This window comes from Manis javanica, chromosome 9 (assembly GCF_040802235.1).
Source record: "Manis javanica isolate MJ-LG chromosome 9, MJ_LKY, whole genome shotgun sequence".
In the NCBI taxonomy this organism is placed as follows: domain Eukaryota; kingdom Metazoa; phylum Chordata; class Mammalia; order Pholidota; family Manidae; genus Manis; species Manis javanica.
The window spans coordinates 8095530-8114887 of record NC_133164.1 but is presented as its reverse complement, the minus strand read 5'-3'; the positions used below and the strand labels follow the sequence as shown (position 1 = coordinate 8114887).

The 19358-nt window shown below is 38.9% G+C and overlaps 1 long non-coding RNA gene across 4 annotated transcripts; it reads left to right on the top strand.

Moving 5' to 3' along the window:
* Window positions 1-1346: 1346 nt before the first annotated feature.
* LOC108396809 (uncharacterized) lies at window positions 1347-18691 on the top strand. Of its 4 annotated transcripts, none has more exons than XR_005063074.2 (6): window positions 1347-1751; window positions 2705-2767; window positions 3318-3528; window positions 7027-7145; window positions 7543-7615; window positions 13755-15744. It is a non-coding gene; the product is annotated as an uncharacterized lncRNA (long non-coding RNA). The 4 variants fall into 4 exon arrangements; XR_005063073.2 differs by lacking the exon at window positions 13755-15744 and adding an exon at window positions 15759-18691 and having other exon boundaries at window positions 1348-1751; XR_005063072.2 differs by lacking the exon at window positions 13755-15744 and having other exon boundaries at window positions 1365-1751; window positions 7543-11723.
* The last annotated feature ends 667 nt before the right edge of the window (window positions 18692-19358 follow it).

Here is a 19358-nt window from a genome sequence, read left to right as displayed (position 1 = left end):
TTAAGCTTCCGGTGGCTGCGCCCCGCCCCCAGAGTTTCTGGTCAGTAGGCGTGGTATGTGATGGGAGAAGGTGCCTCTAAGTTTCCAGATGATGCTGATTCTGCTGATTCGGGTACCCCACTTTGAGATACCCCCATCTAAATTACCTGTGAAGTGAGAAAGCATATGCCTAAAAGGTATGTTTACTATTTAACACATTTCATCACCAAGAAATGAAGAATCGAAACAAGTGAAGACTGACTGGACGGCAGTGCCTTCCCACACATCCAGGCTGAAGCTGAAGCTCAAAGGAGGTTTCTGTTATTATTAACATATAGCCCTTGAATATTATTTAAACAAAAATGCTTTTGCACTGCTAAGTGAGAAACCCGAATACTACTTGCTTCCCACACTTCTTTATGAAATTTTAAAACTTACTAGACTTTCTAGTCTCCCTTGAGATAACAGATAGATGACACTAGTTCTTTTTCACCTACCACAATACCACAGACAACAGGTCAGATCAAAGTTAAAATGAATAATACTCTCCTTCCCAGATACAGACGGGATCACTTTTATAATGAATTTAAAATACTATCTCTGAGAAACACAGACAGAAATCCTGAAGTCCTGGGTACAGACTTTTATTTTGGTAGATGTCAGTACTCGGAAAATAAAACAAATCTGTTTCTGGGGATAGAGGATTTTATTTTGTTACTTCCTGGATTCTAAGTAACTATTAATAGGTTTCACTCAATATATACAAATTCTGCCTTCTGAGTTTATTTTTTAAATAGATTTTTAAATTATTTTAAAGACTTTTTGTTTTATAACAGAAATTTATTTTGAGAGCTGTTTTAAAAGGAAGATTGCCTTTCTTCAAAAGAATGAATTGGCTGTTATTCAAAGATGCTCAAGTTTACAATGCTAAGGAAATTGTCCGTAGTAAATACTTTAAAGCACTAGGAAGATTGGGCAAGGGGGATTATCTCCTATAATGTACATTCCTGGCCTCAACTCTGCCCAGCAAGCCAGTTTTCAAGGAGTGCTGAGTCATCTGAAAGGTTTAAAATAAAACATCTCTCTAAGGTCTTGATGCTTAAAGCATGGTTGTGGGACCAGCAGTGTCAGCAACCCCCAGGAATCTGTTAGAAATATAGAGTCTCAGATCCCTCCCCAGACCTGCAGAATCCGAGTCTGCCTTATAACAAGATGCCCAGGAATTCACATGCATTAAAATCTGAGAAGCATTGTGTCAAAAGTTCAGAAATAACAAGAGCAAAACTGATGAATAACCAGAGTAGTAATTAGTAAAAGTTTATTATGCGCGCACCAATATGATAGTTTGCAGACCAGGAGCCCTTAAACCAAAACATGGGTGGGCTCGGGTCTATCATTACAAAGCAGCTTATGGAAGGAGACTACATTGACAGGAAACTGGTCAGCGGTTGCCTCATATCAACCTTGGGAAACAGTTCAAGTTTTGCTTAGGATTTCCTGAGGCATAAGCGAGAAATGACTCATGTCAAGTCAGTCTTGCCAAATAAGCTTTATTTGTATGACGAAACTGGTCTTGTCTGCTCAGGGAATTTTCAAGGTTGGTCTGCGTTTGTTTCTGATGTTAACAATCGCCTAGATAAAGCTTGTGATTCTTCAGAATAAAGTCATTGAACAGCAAAAACTGGGAGAATAGAAAAGGCCAGAACCAATTCCCTTCATAAATCAAAGAAAACCGTATCTAGTCCAGAAGTTCCCAAATGTTCAGCTTTAAGGTATGTTAGAACTGTTTCATTGAAGATACATCATATATGTAGAACTGGCTTTCCTAAATTTAAAATAACTAAATAATTGATATGGGGGAGTGTCCATAAATAAATGTTACTTTTTCTTTTCATCTGTGCTTTTTTCTAATTAAAAAAATAAAGGCTACAGTTGAGATTTATAGTAGAGAATATCATAGTTAACAGAATTCTCAAGATCGGGTCTTATTGCAGACAAAATTTGCTTTAGAATTTGAGTCTAGGTGATTTTCTGATTAATTTTTTATGTACTGAACAGCTAATTGACCAGGTTCATTTAAACAAGCAAGCTGGCAATCCAATTTTTATTTCCTTGTTAAAATATTATTTTATAGATATTTTTCTTCCTCTATATTTTTTTAATGATATTCAGTAGGTCAGTCACATAGATGTCTAAACATTTTGAAGTCATTATGACAGTGATTGTTGAGGAAACAATTGCTTTATTTCTTTCACCTTAACGAAGAAATAAAGTGATGTTTGTGTAATGTGACTAGAAGTTATTTTACTTTGATGATCCTAATTTAAATACAACAAATACAATCTGTTGCATATCTTCTTTTGCAGGTATAATTAAACATTTTAAAAACTAAGCACTCATATTTGAAAGGGTAATGACACAGAGCAAAGGTCTTATAATTAATGGAATTTTTTATATGAAAAAAATAGCAAAATGACTCAAGGCAAAAAGTAAGGAAAATTAACCATTTTTTTTCTTTTAAATGAATGCACTGTATATTCCATTTAACTAGGATATAAATGTGAAATGGGTTGTTCAATCAAAGCTTTAATTAATGGCTTATTTGTTCGACACAAGAGCTGTCTTTGCCTTGCTCAGTATGAACAGGTTGGTCTGAAGATTTTTTAAAAAATTTTTTTTCAGGCAAAACTTAGTTTCAACACTTCACAATTTCTTTTCTCCCCAGATGCCTGGTGATGCAATGACAACATCAACTCCGCCATCAACTAACGACCACCGGAGATATCAGGTACATGCCTATGGATTGGATGCTAGCTTCCCAAAATGAAAAGTGTGTCTTCCAGGCGGTCTTTAACTGTCTGCTGCATCAAGGGAAGGGCCTCAAGGCCTGACTCCCGCCCTCTTCCCTCTGGGGATCATCTCTACAGACCTGAGACTCAGACCGCTTTTTCAGAGCCAAAGAGACTCCTGAACCCCTGCAATTATGAGGCTCCCAATACAGCGAGAAGCCCAGTCTCACAACTATTATTGCCACATCAATGGTTCAGCGGCTTCTTTTTCTTGGCTCCTTATCGTTTAGTCACAGAAAGTGAATCTAATCCCTTCAAACATATCAGTCAGGAGAGGCAACCGAAGACAATTACCCAGGTGACACGCTGCAGCGATATTTGCCTAATAGAAAAAAAAAAACCAGACTTGGCAATTATCTTATCAGAATTAAAGTAAGTAATTAGAGCATTACAATACCCAAAGTGGATTTTATCTTGAATTAGCCATTTGTGCAGTCTATTCAACCTAACTTAAATAAATAATGCTTAATCTACATCTCCCCACAACAGCTTGAATATACTCAGACTCCACTGTCTGAATAGTTGAGGGAAAATCATTTGTCTTAAACCGTCTACACGAGTCCCTGGCTGGTCTGCTTCCCACCGGGAGAGGCGACGCACCCCTCAGCATCCCCCCGCCACAGGAATCCACCGAGGAGCCGGCCACAGCGTCAGCACCCACCGGCTAAAGTGGCATGGAAGTCCTGGTGCTGTTTAACAGGTAAATATTTCAAAGACAGCCATGGGAATTTTTTAAAGACAAACCAAGATGAGAAAAGTACATCTGTCTTTATTTTGCTTGTCTTTATTTTGTTTCACCAATATGTAGATTGAATACGATGTGTCACAAACTGTGCTCATAATGATGGATACAAAAGTGAGTAAGGTATAGCCTATGCCTTCAAAGAGTTCACGCTGAAATAGGAAAGACAGACAAGAAAACTACCAGGCCCTGCAGACGGCGGCCACAACTATGCATAGAATGCCCACGTAGCTTTAAGAGTGGACTTGGAGGTTCTGAAAGCGCTCTGGGCAAGGGGTGGTGGAGGGGGGTTCGGGCTGAGCTGAGAAGTGGGGAAAGACCTTGAAGATCAATGGCAAGATACAGAAGCTGTATAATTAGCCTTCAGGCTTTCACAGCAGTGATTATGAAGGGGTATCACTTATGTATTGACATAGCTAATAACATATTTTAAGAAGGGAGAGTACACATAAAGGGATTTAAACACGACTTTAAACCTGAGGTTTGTTTAAACATCTTAATTTTACCCTTTCAATATTTAAAGCCCAAGTTAGCCTTATTATGTGCCATGCTTCTGTGTTTATGAATCTCCCAATGCTGTTTATACTAAACACTTTATTTCTTAAATAACTGATAGTCTCCTATGTTTAAGTCTCTCAGCCTCTAAAGAGCTCCTCCCACCCCTCAACACAGTGTTTCTCTACATTCCTCTGCTCCCTGAGGTTAATAATAATGAGTCAATGTGAAACCTTCACAGGATACTTCAAATTGCCCTAGAAATGAAAAATCTCTATTACTGTGATTAAATAATCCCTCTACAGAAAAAAGGAGGAGAATTTAGGGCTACTAACAATTTTAAGCAAAACAATATCCCAAAATGTGGTTTTCTTTTATTTTATATCTCTTCAACTCCCATTAGTATTTCCTCAGGTGTAAGGAAATTTTAACATTTTTTAATATGCCTCAGGTGTAAGGCCTTTTAACATTATGTTTGTGAGTGAAATATAGCTACCTACTTTGTCTCTTTTTATAATAAATAGACCAAAAAGGACTGTAACAGCCTTAGGATATAGTCCAAGGGGGGAAGCCTTGTGATAGAGGTAAATAGGACCAGAATACGAGCAACAATTCCAGAAAAACTCAAAAAGTAGAAAACTTGCCAATTATATGAGAGCCTTGTGAGAGAATATTTTATCAATATGAGAACATAGAGTATTGGTATTCTAATGGAGCAATAATGATATTTGCATCCACACAGAAACACTTCTATACTCTTTCTATATCAATTTATATGCACAAATAACAGTACATGTATACCATACATTATATACATTAGACATATATACATTATATATAATGCATGTGTATATATATATATATATGTATGTATGTGTGTGTGTGTATATATATATATATATATATCACTGTCCTGTCACTTAGCAGTTGCCCAGAAAAATTTTATAGATTTTTATAATTAAACAGTGAGGTTTTTTCATGCAATGTTTATCAAAGCTTTGTGACTATAGTAATAAGATATTGTTTCAATAAGCTCTTAAAAATTTTTAAACCATCTTATCACATGAAACTTTCTACAGTATATCTCAACCCCAAATTTATTTTTAAATTTTGGAAAATACGGTTGTCTTTTTTCACTAAAAAAAAAAATGCTTGAAGATTAAAACTTTGACTTCAGAAGTTGTATGCTTAGCCATTTTTTAATGTTTTCAATAATTTCCTTTTGACATGTGGGTGATTTCCTGAGAAAAGCTTGAAACACTTTCCAAAGGCATTCAATTTTTTTTTTACATCAACTGTATATGATTATCGTTGCGTAGCTAGCAGTCATTCCCCTGCTGTTCCTCCCTCACAGACCCCCAAATTCCTATGGATGTCTTTCCCTGGGTAGCCAGGGCTCTCGAGGGGCAGCTGGCCTCACACCCCATCCCAGTATAATCTCATTCTCCTTGCCACCAAATGGCTCAGGATTCTAACCTTTGGGAGCCTGGGGGATAGTCTGCAACAGACATCACGCTACCCAGCTGGTGACGAAGATGACACCAGGGATTTCGGAGCCACTGAACCAAATCCTGAAACCTACCTTGCCTCTGGACATTCTGTTATGGTCACATCATAAGTGTTCATAGTGTTTGAGTTGGGATTTCTGTTATTTGAAGCCGAGAAAGTCCTAAAAGCTACCAAAATTATGAGGCTTTCACTTAAATCATGTTCAAACTAATCTCTTCCACTAAGTGTTTTTGTTTTCTAAATAAGGGCTTTTACAAGTACAACTACTATCGTAAGCCATTATAGATGGGAGGAGAAAAGGTCACAACTGCGGACCTTCTTAAAAGAGCCCCTCAAAGTGATCCCTTCTCCCTTCTGCCATTTGAGAACCCAGCAAAACGATATCCATCCATGAATACGTAAGTGCATCCTCACCAGACACCCAGGCTCCTTGATCTTGGACTTCACAGCCCCCAGAACTGTGAGAAAAAATGGTGGTTGTTTAGAAGCCATCCAGTATTTGGTATTTTGTTATAGCAGCTTGAACAGACAGACAGGAGGATACAGCTTCCCTGAAATAATTTGTCATCTTTCCACTCATCCAAAAGTTTTAAATGTTCCATTTTCATGATTAACAGAAGGAGAAAAGAGACAATAAAGCGACAGCTTGAAAACATACCAGAGCTGCAGTTATTTGGGTTCCTGAAAAGATAGATTCAAACATACTTGTAGTAAATTGAGTCCTATTTTGAATGCCTGGCAGGGAGGATGAGGGCTGCTTAATGATTTAGTGGTTACTCACTCCTCCGGGGCTAGTTTTGGACAAATATTGATGTAACGGAGTGCAGAGAGCATCAAGTCAGGAAAAAGAACTAAGGACACTTAACCTGACTGCCTAGAGCGAGAGCCACCCAGTCTTTTCTTATGTAAATTACCCGAGGCTTCTGAGAAATGCGCCTACCCTAAGTTAGATAACTAGAAGTGGGCAACAGCCAGGGAACGCCTGGGGATTTAACCCGTGATAAGTCACATAGACATGCTTGGGCAAGCAAGAGATAACAATTGAAGCGGGCAGGCAACTGGCGCGTTCCCTAAAAAGGTTACAATGTTTCCCATTGGTTACAATATAGAGTGTGTTTAAAACCTATTAGTTGTAGAACTGCGCGGGCTTTGATGTAACTGCTGTGAAGATCCTATATAATCAATACCCAAAGTTGCTTCAGGGTCGGCAGCTCGGACTCGGTCTGCGTGTCAGGGGAGGTGATGTCGACCCCAGCTTGCTGGCTGAATAAAGACTTTGCTTGGATTTTCATCTCCGTGTCCATGTGTCTTGTTCTCTGGGAAACCCCGGAGTCCTAGACCCTAACATTGAAAGCCTCGTCTACGTCAGACACTGGGTTGAGGGCTTTTACAGGTGACCTAGCAAAATCTCCCCACATCTGTACGGTAAAAACAAATATGCCCATCTTGCAGAGGAGGAAAGTGAAGGAGACTGGGATTCAATAACCTGCGTAAGTCACACGGAGTAAACGGAGCCACAAGCCTCGCCCTAAAGCCTGTGTTTTTGATCACCAGACTATGTACCTACTGAGGTGGGTAAGAACAAAAGAAATTTTTAATAGTTACTAGATTCCTATTGCTCTATAACAAGTTATCACAAATGTAGGCTTAAAACAATGCATGGGAGGCCGCAAATCTGAAGTCAGTTTCGTTGGAGTGGAGTCGGGGTGTCAGCCAGGGCTTCCATTTTCCCCACCCTCCGCCCTTGTCTCTGCCCTGAGCACATTCCTCCGGCGTCTCTCACTGGCCCACTACAACAGCTCTGGGGGTCCAGGCCCCGATCCCTCCCAACGCTGGTTCGTCTCCCATGTGCCCCCAGCTTGGTCTCACACGCGGACCACAATCTATCCTGCCCCCACTCTCTGGCCAACACACTGCTATTGGCTCCATGTTCTATTTCATAAAGACTTACCCATCTTCTTTTCATAGGAACTGTTCCCAGTGGGTGCCCCGGCCTCTCAGCTGCCTGCTCTCCCTGTGAGCTGCACAACTCTGCCCCCTGGTAAGCTCTCAGAGCCTACCAGGCCCTGTCATGATTCTTCATGTGTCTTTATGTTTTCACTTGTTACATGGAAAGATATTCATGATTTCATACTTTACTGATGAGACTCAAAAGGGCACGGCCCCCCTGGGAATGTGGGGGGAATTTCACAATATTTCCAAACTTACAAGGTGCTTTCACTTTAATCCAGCCATCCTATGGCTAGTAATTGATACCATGCCCGCGTACAAAATAACATACATAGAAGATCACTCATTACTGCATGGTTTGTGATACTAAAAGAACAGAAGCAAGCTGCATGTTCCCCATTAGAGGATTGTTTAAACCAGGAGTTCTTAGCTAGGGTGACTTATTTTTGGCTGTCACACTGGGGAGGGTGCCCCTGGCATCTAGCAGGTAAAGGCCAGAAAGTCGCTAAACATTACACACTGCTTAGGACAACCTCCATAACAAAAATTATCTGCTCAAAATTTCAATAGAGCCAAGGATGAAAAATTCTGGGTTAAACAATCTTTAGCATAATGAATACTATGCAGTCATTTTTTAAAAATAGGACCAGAACGCTCTCTATATGCAGATATAAAAAGATTTTTAGAATACATTCAGTAGAAAAAGCAAGGTCAGAATGGTCTGTATGTTAACTTTTTTGTATGAGAAGAAGGAAAATAATAACATACATATATGTGTATATTTGCTTGTGTCTGCATAAAGAAAACTAAAAGGATGCATGGAATTAATAAAAATGATTACCAACCAGGATTGATTGCCTTGGAAGGGGGGATGGACAGAGAGATGAGTGGGAGCTACACTTCTCCAAATAAATCTCAATATATTGTTTTAATTTGGAACCATGTGTCTCTATTACCTATTCAAAACAATACATAAAGACCTGGGACACAAAGATAAAAAAGACATTTATTGATAATAAAGGGGTTATATCCAATGTATCTTTGTGTCCAAATTATCTGACCTTATGTCTTCTCTAAAATGGACACTTAAAGAATTTAATTCCATTCAAACCAACAGCTTTCACACTGTAAAGTACCTACATTAATACATTAATAAGTACTGGGCTAGTTACAAAATTAAATGGAAAGCATAACTTACAGCCTTTGACCTCATGGAGGTTACAGTCAGATATTGAAACAAACACATAAAACAGTAAAAGAACAATCCAATTCTTTGGGTGACTTAATGAAAGAAATGAATTCTTCACTATAGATTTTCAGAAAAAAAAATGAATTAAGTCGTGAGCCATTTATCAACTGCTTCTTTCATTGAACATGAAAATTTGTCCTCTGTTAATTTATAGACATCTGACTCTGATTCAGTTTTACTATTTTAGTTAGAGGAATGAAGCATAGAATTAAAACAATGACATCATAATACACTCCAAAGAGAAGACAAACCTAAGCCAGACAGGGATGCCCTGGAAATTTTACATCATCCCGTCTGGGAAAATGTCATTAAGTACTGAGGGATTGCTGCCCCCAAGAGGTTAATCAAAAACACTCTAAAATGGAAAAGGATGACTCACTGAATTTCAAGAGCCAAACGGTTGAGAAAAGTAGATATTGGATGGAGCCTTGTTTTATGAGGGAATGAGACCCACACCCACCAATTCTGGAGGTAAAAAGGAAGAGAAGGTTGTCAGGAGCTCCTAAGAGTGGAGAAGGGTTTGAGCAAAAGAAAAGTAACGGAGAGTTCTTGCTCATTGCATCCAGTGAACATTGGTGCAACTTTTGAGGGGAAACTTGTTAGCTTGTAAGCTTTTACTTTTTTATTTCTTCCTCTCTGTATTTCTCCATAGTTGCTAGTGGGTAACCACAATTAAACATACCTACAGGGCTCTGTGCATGTTTCAATTGTTTAGGAAAAGCTGTAGGGTTTTGTTCTACTCAACAGTAGGCCAAAGGAGGGAAGCCCCCATCAGCATCATCTGTTGAATGCAGTGGAAATGAAAGCTTGCAAACTAAAACTCCCACCACAAAGCTCTTCCTAAAGTAAGGGGCAGACATGGGAATGAAGAAGGAGATATCTAAGCTGGCCTGTGCATACAGTAAAACAACAAATTTGACTGGATCTATACTGTTGGAACTCAACCAAGAATTAGGAGAAGTGCAAATTGTAGCGCTCCAAAATCTTACAACTACAGACTATCTACTGTTAAAAGAACATACGGGATGTGAACAGTCCCCAGGAATGGGTTGTTTTAATTTGTCTGATTTCTCTAGGACTGTTCAAGTTCAGTTGGACAATACTCACCATATCATAGATAAGTTTTCACAAATGCCTAAGGTGCCCAACTGGTTTTCTTGGTTTCACTGGAGATGGCTGGTAATTATAGGTCTGCTTTGGTTATGTAACTGTACTCCTATTATGTCAATGTGTGTGTGCAATTTAATTAGTAGTTTGAAACCTATACATGCTGAAGTTACTCTACAAGAAGATATGTCAAATAAATAATCAATCTTCCCATGTTTTCTTCCGCCTGCTACTTCTATAGCTTTTCTTCTTTCTTCCTAATTACAACCCCTAAATAGAATTCGTGCCTCATATCGAATTTACCAAGTATCATAATTCTTCCAAGTGGTAAAGATACCTCAAGACAAATGCTGGGCATAAAAGCCACAGGGCATAAATATGCAAAGAAGTAAAAAGTTAACCTTTTCAAACAATAAGGCTTCTCTCTCACTTACCAACTTTACATTTCCTTATATGGCCCCGGAAGATGACTGGTTAGCCGAAGGCGGGTAAGATTCCTCAAGGGAGGAACAACCTAAGACAGGCACAGTCGCAGGGGGGCCATCAGGTGAGAAATTGAGGATCAAGAGGTGAGGCTTAGAACCTCACCCCCCGTTTTGAGAGAAATCTTCTGCATCCGTGGATGTTTTACTGCCCTTGACTAGCTTGGATTAACACATAGTCTACAGGCACACACCTGATCACCTACATTTGCTCTCTTACAGCACTAAACTATGTTTTCTACCTTTATCTTGCATCTACCTATCACTTCAGCATTTTATTAATAATAATAATAATAAAGAGAGAAATGTGGTATCCACATATAAATCAAGTATAAAAATCAAACAAATATTCATATTTGAACTGATTGTTTATAGTTCATAATGCGTGATCAAAACCAAAAGTTTCTGTGATGACTGCCCTTGTACTGTTCACCATGTAACTTATTCACTATGTAAGAATTTGTTCTCCATGTAAGAACTTGTTCGTTATGCTTCAGAAGATTGGAGACTGATGAAAATTAGGCTTGGGGTGGATTAATGATTGTGCATTGAGCATTGACTCCCCTATACAGAATTTTATTGTTGTTAACAACCATTTGATCAATAAATATGAGAGATGCCCTCTCAAAAAACAAACAAACAAAAAAAGTACAGACTTCCAATAGTAAAATAAATAAGTAACCGGGATGTAATGTATAGCATAAGGAATATAGTCAAAATATTTTAACAACTTGGTATGGTGATAGCTGGTACCTAGAATTATCATGTATATAAACGTTGAATCACTGTGTTGTACACCTGAAACTAATGTAATACTGTGTGTCAACTACCCTTCAATAAAAAACATAAAAATAAAAAAATAAAATATATAAAATAAAAAATAAAAAATAAAAAGTAAGGGGCAGAAAGAAGAGAATCTGGGCCCAGAGGGGCCCACCGGGTGTCTAATCCAGCAAAAGACTGTAAAGCATTTTGCTTCCCAAGCCCTTCGGATCACTTTCCTCTCATTTTTTAAATTGAAGTACAGTTGACATACAATATTCTATTAGTTTAGGTGTATTCAGGTGTACATCATAGCAACTCGATATTTTTAAATGTTATGAAGTGATCCCCAGGGTAAGTCTAGTCACCACACAAAGTTATTACCATACTATCGACCGTATTCTTGATGCTGTACATTATGTTGCCATGACTTATTTATTTTATAACTGGAAGCTTGTGCTTTTCAAAAGACAAAAAATAACAAGTGCTGGCTAGAGAAGGAAACCTTTGTGCACTGTTGGTGGGAATATACATGGTACAGACACTATGGAAAACAGTATGAGGTTCCTCAAAGAATTAAAAATAGAAGTATTATATGATCCAACAATTCACTTCTAGTTATTTACCAGATGAAAAGGAAAACACCAGTTCAAAGAGATATATGCATCCTATGGTCCGTGCAGCAGTACTTACAATAGCCAAGATATGGAAGCAACCGAAGTGCCCATTTTAGATGAATGGATAAAGATCACGTGGTGCATATACACAATGAAATATTGCTCGGCCACAAAAAAGAATGAAATCTTGCCTTTTGCATCAGCATGGATGGACCTAGTGAAGTAAGTTAGAGAAAGACAAATACCATATTGTCTCACATGTGGAATCTAAAAAACAAGACAAACAAACAGAATGAAACAGAAACAGACTCATAGACACAGGGACCAAACTGTTGGTTACCAGAGGGGAAGGGGGTGGGAGTGGGTGGGCACAAAATGGTGAAGGGGATTAAGAAGTACAAACTTCCCTTGACAAAATAAATAAGTCTTTTATCTCATTTTAAAGGCCTATCTAACCAGAAATCCTACTAAGTCAAGGAGAACTCAGTTGATGTGCAGTAATCTAGAGTTTAAGTTCCCAAATTCTGCTACCCCAACTGGGAAGGATATATTCAGAGTTAATCAAATTGGGATTCATATGTGAACACTCATTTATGGCTAGACACATTCTTGTACAGGTACATTGTGGGTTAACTAGATGGGAGGTATTGTTTTCTATGAAAAAAAATCTATATATCAAATTATAAACTTATAGGAATTTCTGATTACATGCTCAATAAATGGTAGCTATTATTCTATAGTCATAATTAACCTGCAGCATGTTAGAAATGTAGGATCAAATGAAATTGATATGCCCAAGTATGTGGTAGAGGAACACAGGTGCTACAGGCTGATAGGAATGGCTGATCAATGTTGGCAGAAAATCTGATAGACTATGAATAAATAAGATGAAACATGACCAAAACTATATAGTTCACTTGAAAAAATGGCACTCCTAACTTGAAATATTTGTGGAGGTCAAAGATACAAAATGCATAATATGCATTCAAGGTTGGTTAACTAGACTATATGAGAAACTTATTAACCATAAGAAAATGACTTTAGTCATGAGACTGTACCTCCTAAATATAGACATGATGATGCCAAGTCTCTATAATTCTGAAAACAGTACTTAATTCTAACGAGACATACAATTATGGATACAACTACATCCTTATTCAATTAAAAGCTATATATCAGTTTCCTGGGGCTGCCATAACAAATTCCCACAAATCTGGTGGCTTCATTTAGCAGAACTGTATTCTCTTTCCCCGTCTGAAAGCCAGAAGCCTCTGAAGACTTGGAGAAAGTTGATCCTTGCAGCTCCTAGTTTCTAGTGGCTGGGCAGTCTTTGGTGCTCCTCAGCCGGTGGCTGCACACCTGCAATGTCTTTCTCTGTCTTCACATGGCCTCTTCCATGTCTCTGTATCAGAGCTCCTCAACCTTTCTCTTACAAAGTCACCTGCCAATGAACTTAGGCTTCCACCCCCAACAAATCCAAGAAGGCCTTGTCCTGAGATCCTTCACTACGTCACACCTTAGACCCTAGACTAGAGGACGATCCTACTCCTATAGTCACGATCTACAGTGTGTCTTCCCAGCACGTCCCCTCTTCCTGGCAGCTCCCTGCTTTTATGACCCCACCCCTCGGATTCATCCAAGGAGAGGGTTGTAAACTAAGCTGGTCTGATGGGATTTCCTTGGGATTTTTGACCCTCTGACTCAGAATACAAAGTAACCCACCCAAACCCACCCATCCCCACATGAAAATCTGAGACATTCAATTTGATACTAGAAAGAGATAAAGGTGAGTCTTCTCTGGTGGGGGAAATCATGAGATGAAAACCTCAAGATTTTTTCAGTGGTGGCTTTTGTCCCATCCAGTGCAGGAAGTGTGTGGAATGAGAGAGAATGAAGCCAACATACTGAGTAAAGGAGAGTCAACAACTGGGGAAAAAGGCCCCTGGTGGCATTTATGTCCCTGGCTCGTTGTTCCTCAGCTACACAGCATCTCTTCTCTTCTGGTTTTGTAAGGTCGATACTTCCCTGGACTCCTGTGGGGCCTGCAGCACTCCCCTACCCGACAGAAGGCCGTCGCATCTTTAGTAGATGTCCTAAGTAACTCAGAGTCCTGCTGTGCACACCTCACTAAACAGGCATGTCCTGGGGGGGTCTCGCCATGATTGTGACATCTGCAGGGTGGCTGGGGAAATGAGGAATGGCTGAAGGCACCACAAGTCATAAAGGTGTCTAGTGTGCTTATGACGCTCATCCTGGTATTGAGGGAACAGAGCTCCCTCAAGGAGGAAAACTTAACTGCCCCAAATCTGGTAGAAACACCAGAAGGGTATGAAGTAGACTACCAAATTATGAGATGTAAGTCACAGCTACATGCCGATCAGTCTTCTCATGATAGCAAACAAAAACAGAGGAAACTCCCCTATCAACATATCTGTTATGCCAACATTATTATTTTAGCCACCACCTACACCTATGATGTAACCAGTTACTAGTTCATAAACCCTTTATTGTCACACAGAATAACTCACATCTAGGACTAAGTTCCAGCATTACTATTGCAGATACAAATTAGGGGTAAATTCTCATGTATCACTAAAGCATTAAAACGTGACCTGTTAAAGGTCCCTTATCACATAGACTGGTACACATTCTAAGTCAATGAATTAGTTACTTTATGAAGACTTTATGAGGAGCTTGAATCATCTTTACATTTTAGATGTAAAATTTCAGTTTATGGCCAAATACCAAGTATGAAAATCCTCCTTTCAGAGTAAACTTTGTTAGTTGGCGTACATTTAGTTTAGGCTGGGAGGTGACTTCTCTAAATGAATACATCCATGTGTGCTCACGATCATCTCAGGAATACATTTTTCAAACGTTTAAGCTCTCCTCTCTAATAACCTAAACAATTACCATTTTTAGCTAGAAAAAACATGTCCTCACCTTCACATTAAAAAATGCAGTGTGTAAAGTCCCTGGATCCTCCAGGAAGAGAACCATCTTACTAAAAATGAAAAGTAAGAGATGTCTACTTCAGAGTGTACACTGTTCCAATAAGCTGATTTAACACCAAAGTAAAGACATTTTTAGTATGCTTTCCCAACCGAGACCCAACAGATGCCTTCCCATTTGAGGGGGTGTCACAGGGAATGTCTGAGCAGTCGTCACATATGTACGCTCAACAGAATTCAGCATAAACAATTGGGAAATTGCAGTCTGGTAGGATTTTTATGATATTAGATAGTTTCCTTAGGTATTTTCATACTTAGAAATATGAGGCTGGCATGTTTTCTCAGAATTTCCATTTCTCCAGCCAGGATGGTGCACCACAAAGATGACATCGATCATGCAAATCCTAGAAACCATTAATCATAAATATTTATGAAGTACTTATTGTGCTCAAGGCACTTTGCTCAGAAAATCTAAGCATCTATTATATCAAAGACTTCTTACAACACATGGCAAGTCTTCCAACAGCGCGTGGCTTTGCATCATAGTGCAGAAGAGTTTAACTGCTCATGCATCTGCCGTGGAAGGCATGCCTCCTCCCACCCCATGTGGGCACCTCCCTCATCCCTCAACTAAGGAGGCTGGTCATTCTCAGGATGTCACTGAAATGGTTATATCCGGGGGAGGGCCAGACAGTCTCTCAGCAATGAAGGGCTGTGCAGGATTAGAGAAGGCACGGGAACCGTGGATGACAGTCTAAAGGAACATGTCCAAAATTTACAAATATTAATTTCTGCTGCTCCAGGACTATTCCTGACACTGTGTGCCTCCCCTCTGCTCAGCGTGCTGGCCCCACACTGCAGCATCCTGACGGTGGCCTCACATCCAGGGCAGCCACGTTATACTTGTTAAATACTAAAATGAAAATAGTGTTGCCCTGTCTCTTGCTTTCAATTTTCTCCCCCATCTCTCAGCCTGTAACTCTCAGCTATGTGCCTGTTTTGCAAGCATCTTAGTGTCTTATTTTTAAAAGGAAAAAAAAATCTCTACAAATGGTACTTTTTTCAGTCTACCTACTGTGGCAGAAGAGATGGCACTGCTACAGCCGGAGCCAGAGGCCAGGACACACCAGTCAAGAGGTGCAGCTGGAAGCCACCTAACAGAAGCCAGGATACCCGGAGGGTCCTGGCAGGACCAGCAAAGAGCCACAGGTGGAATGGTTCGATTTCCTGCTGAAGAAATTGTGGATCATATAAATTTTCACCGTTTATTTGTGGGAAGCAGTACCGAGGTGGTACCTGAGGATAACAATGCAAGGTGGGGAAACCAGATTTGCAATTACAGAAAAGGAATCCAATTTAGTGGTGTGGAGCATGTGGGGAACAAGGAGTGAGAGTAATATGGAAGCCCAGGGATTAGCTTAATCATTCATTTTTCAGGATAAAATGTACAGATTTTATTTTAAGTGAAAGCACAATTATATTAGTTACAGTTCTTTCTTTTATGGTAAATTAGGGCTCAGCATGAACTCTCCTCTCCTCTATAAATGATTTATTTAGCTGAATGAATTAAACTGTAGTTCTACTCAGTTTACAAATGCAGAGGTTATGGGTTTCAAAAGGTTCAGGGAAGCCATGTTGAGTTCAAAGACCTAAACCTGTTAACACTTTCTCTGCGTTTTATCCTGGGATGCTATGTGGCAGATGTTCCCATAAAGTTTGAAGGAAAACCTCAATAAGTCTCTCTGTTACTCGTTTTTAATAGCCATGTGAATCCAGGTCATTGAAAATGGTTAAAGGAGGACAAATACAGATTTTTCTTTTCTTTTCTTTTTTTAATCGATGTATATAGCATCGTATAATTTTAAGGTGTAACCTCTATAAGTCTCTGTTACTCGTTTTTAATAGCCATGTGAATCCAGGTCATTGAAAATTGTTAAAGGAGGACAAATAAAGATTTTTCTTTTCTTTTCTTTTTTTAATCGATGTATATAGCATTGTATAATTTTAAGGTGTACAGTATGTTGACATGATGCACTTCTACACTGCAAAATAATTACCACTCCAGTGTTGGCTAACGCCTGTGTGATGTCACATAATTCTGATTTCTTGTTTGTGGTGAGAACATATAAGCTCTACTCCCTTAGCAACTTTCGAGTTTTAAATCAGTATTATTACCAATAATCAAGGAACTCACTTTCTTAAATAAAAAGGTCTTTGCCAACTTAAGTATCTGGGAAACTATAAATTGAGAGTCATAAAGATTGATCAACTTGAACTAGAGAAAACTCCCACAGACCTTGAAATACTTTTGTGTAGGAGATAAAGAATGCCTCTGACTAATGATTTCACAAGTCCAAATATAGCACTTGAACTGGCAACGGTTACAGGTTCTTTCTTTCTTGTTGGGAGCACTGCTCAGGTCCTAGTTCTTTGGGAGAAATCTACATTTATGAGCCACCAGATCTGGTATGTCCAATCTGCTTTTAGTTTTGGTGAGTGACTGACACCCAGATAACATGAACAGTTTACACCAGGAAATATATAAATACATTGTGATTTTTGAAGAGCTTTGCCACCATTAGATTTAGAGAAGGAAAAAAAGGAAACATCATATCAATTTCTTAATATTCATGTTTAAATTCAAGGTGAAATTTTGATTTTTGTGCTTCAAGTGAGGTCAACAGGCCATTTAGGTCTGCTTTAGTTTCCAAAATAAAGAAAGCTGAGAAGTCTACAACTTTAGAAACAAAACAAAACAAAAAGGCCAAACAAGAACAGATCCATAGATCAATGGAATAGGATAGAAAACCCAGATATAAATCCACACATATATGGCCAATTAATATACGATAAAGGAGCAATGGATAAACAACGGGGAAATGACAGCCTCTTCAAAAACTGATATTGGCAAAACTGGACAGCTACATGTAAGAGAATGAAACTGGATTATTGTCTAACCCCACACAAAAGTGAACTAGAAATGGATCAAAGACCTGAATGCAAGTCATGAAACCATAAAACTCTTAGAAGAAAACAGGAAAAAATCTCTTGAATATAAACATGAGCAACTTCTTCCTGAACACATCTTCTCAGACAAGGGGAACAAAAGCAAAAATGAACAAATGGGACTACATCAAACTAAAAGGCTTCTGTACAGCAAAGGACACCATCAGTAGAACAAAAAGACACTCTACAGTATGGGAAAATATATTCATAAAAGACATATCCAATAAGAGGTTAACACCAAAAATGCATAAAGAACTCACACACCTCAACACCCAAAAAGCAAATAACCTAATTAAAAAATGGGCAGAAGATCTGAACAGACACTTCCCCAAAGAAGAAATTCTGATGGCCAACAGGCACATGAAAAGATGCTCCACATCGCTAATCTACAGGGAAATGCAAATTAAAACCACAATGAGATATCACCTCACACCAGTTAGGATGACCAACATCCAAAAAACAAGGAACAACAAATGCTGGCAAGGATGCAGAGAAAGGGGAACCCTCCTACACTCCTGGTGGGGATGCAAATTAGTTCAATCATTGTAGAAAGCAATATGGAGGTTCCTCAAAAAACTAAAAAAGAGAAATACCATTTGACCCAGGAATTCAACTACTAGGAATTTACCTGAAGAAAACAAGATCACAGATTCAAAAAGACATATGTACCCCTATGTTTATCGCAGCACTATTTACAATAGCCAAGATATGGAAGCAACCTAAGTGTCCATCAGTAGATGAATGGATAAAGAAGATGTGGTACATATACACAATGGAATACTATTCAGCCATAAGAAGAAAACAAATCCTACCATTTGCAACAGTATGGATGGAGCTGGGAGGGTATTATGCTCAGTGAAATAAGCCAGGCAGACAAAGGTAAGTACCAAATGATTTCACTCATTTGTGGAGTATAATAACAAAGCAAAACTGAAGGAACAAAACAGCAGCAGACTCACAGACTCCAAGAAGGGACTAGCAGTTACCAAAGGGAAAGGGGGTGGGGAAAGTGGGTGGGAAGGGAGGGAGAAGGGGATTAAAGGGTATTATGATTAGCACACATTATTGTAGGGGGGTCATGGGGAAGGCAGTATAGCACAGAGAAGACAATTAGTGACTCTATAGCATCTTACTATACTGATGGACAGTGACTGCAATGGGGTGTGTGGGGGGGACTTGATAATATGGGTCAATGTAGTAACCACAATGTTGCTCATGTGAAACCTTCAGAAGATTGTGTATCACTGATACCTTAATACAAAAGACTTCTGTATTGGTTAACATGATTGAGAATTAGTACAAGTTGTTTACTTAGAAGTATCACAGTATTACAAAGTATTACACAGTATTCATGCATCCAGATATTAGTTTAATAAGTTACCAGTGGCCTTAGCTGTAGAAAGCTTTTAAGTAGAGTTGGAAAGGTTGAATAAATGGAAATAAAAGCACACCTGCAGTCACTAAATTGGGGGCATTTAGGAGATTATCAATCTGAGAGTTTCATGTAAATTGTCTTGATCATTCATGAGGTTTGGTTCAAGTAAGTGTTGCTACTAGTAAAGTGCCACTTTGTGTTAACTGGGAACAGTGTGACAGGTGGGGATTTTCTTATCTTTACCCTGAGACCAGATCCAAGAAGCAGTGTAGTGGAAAAGCACCG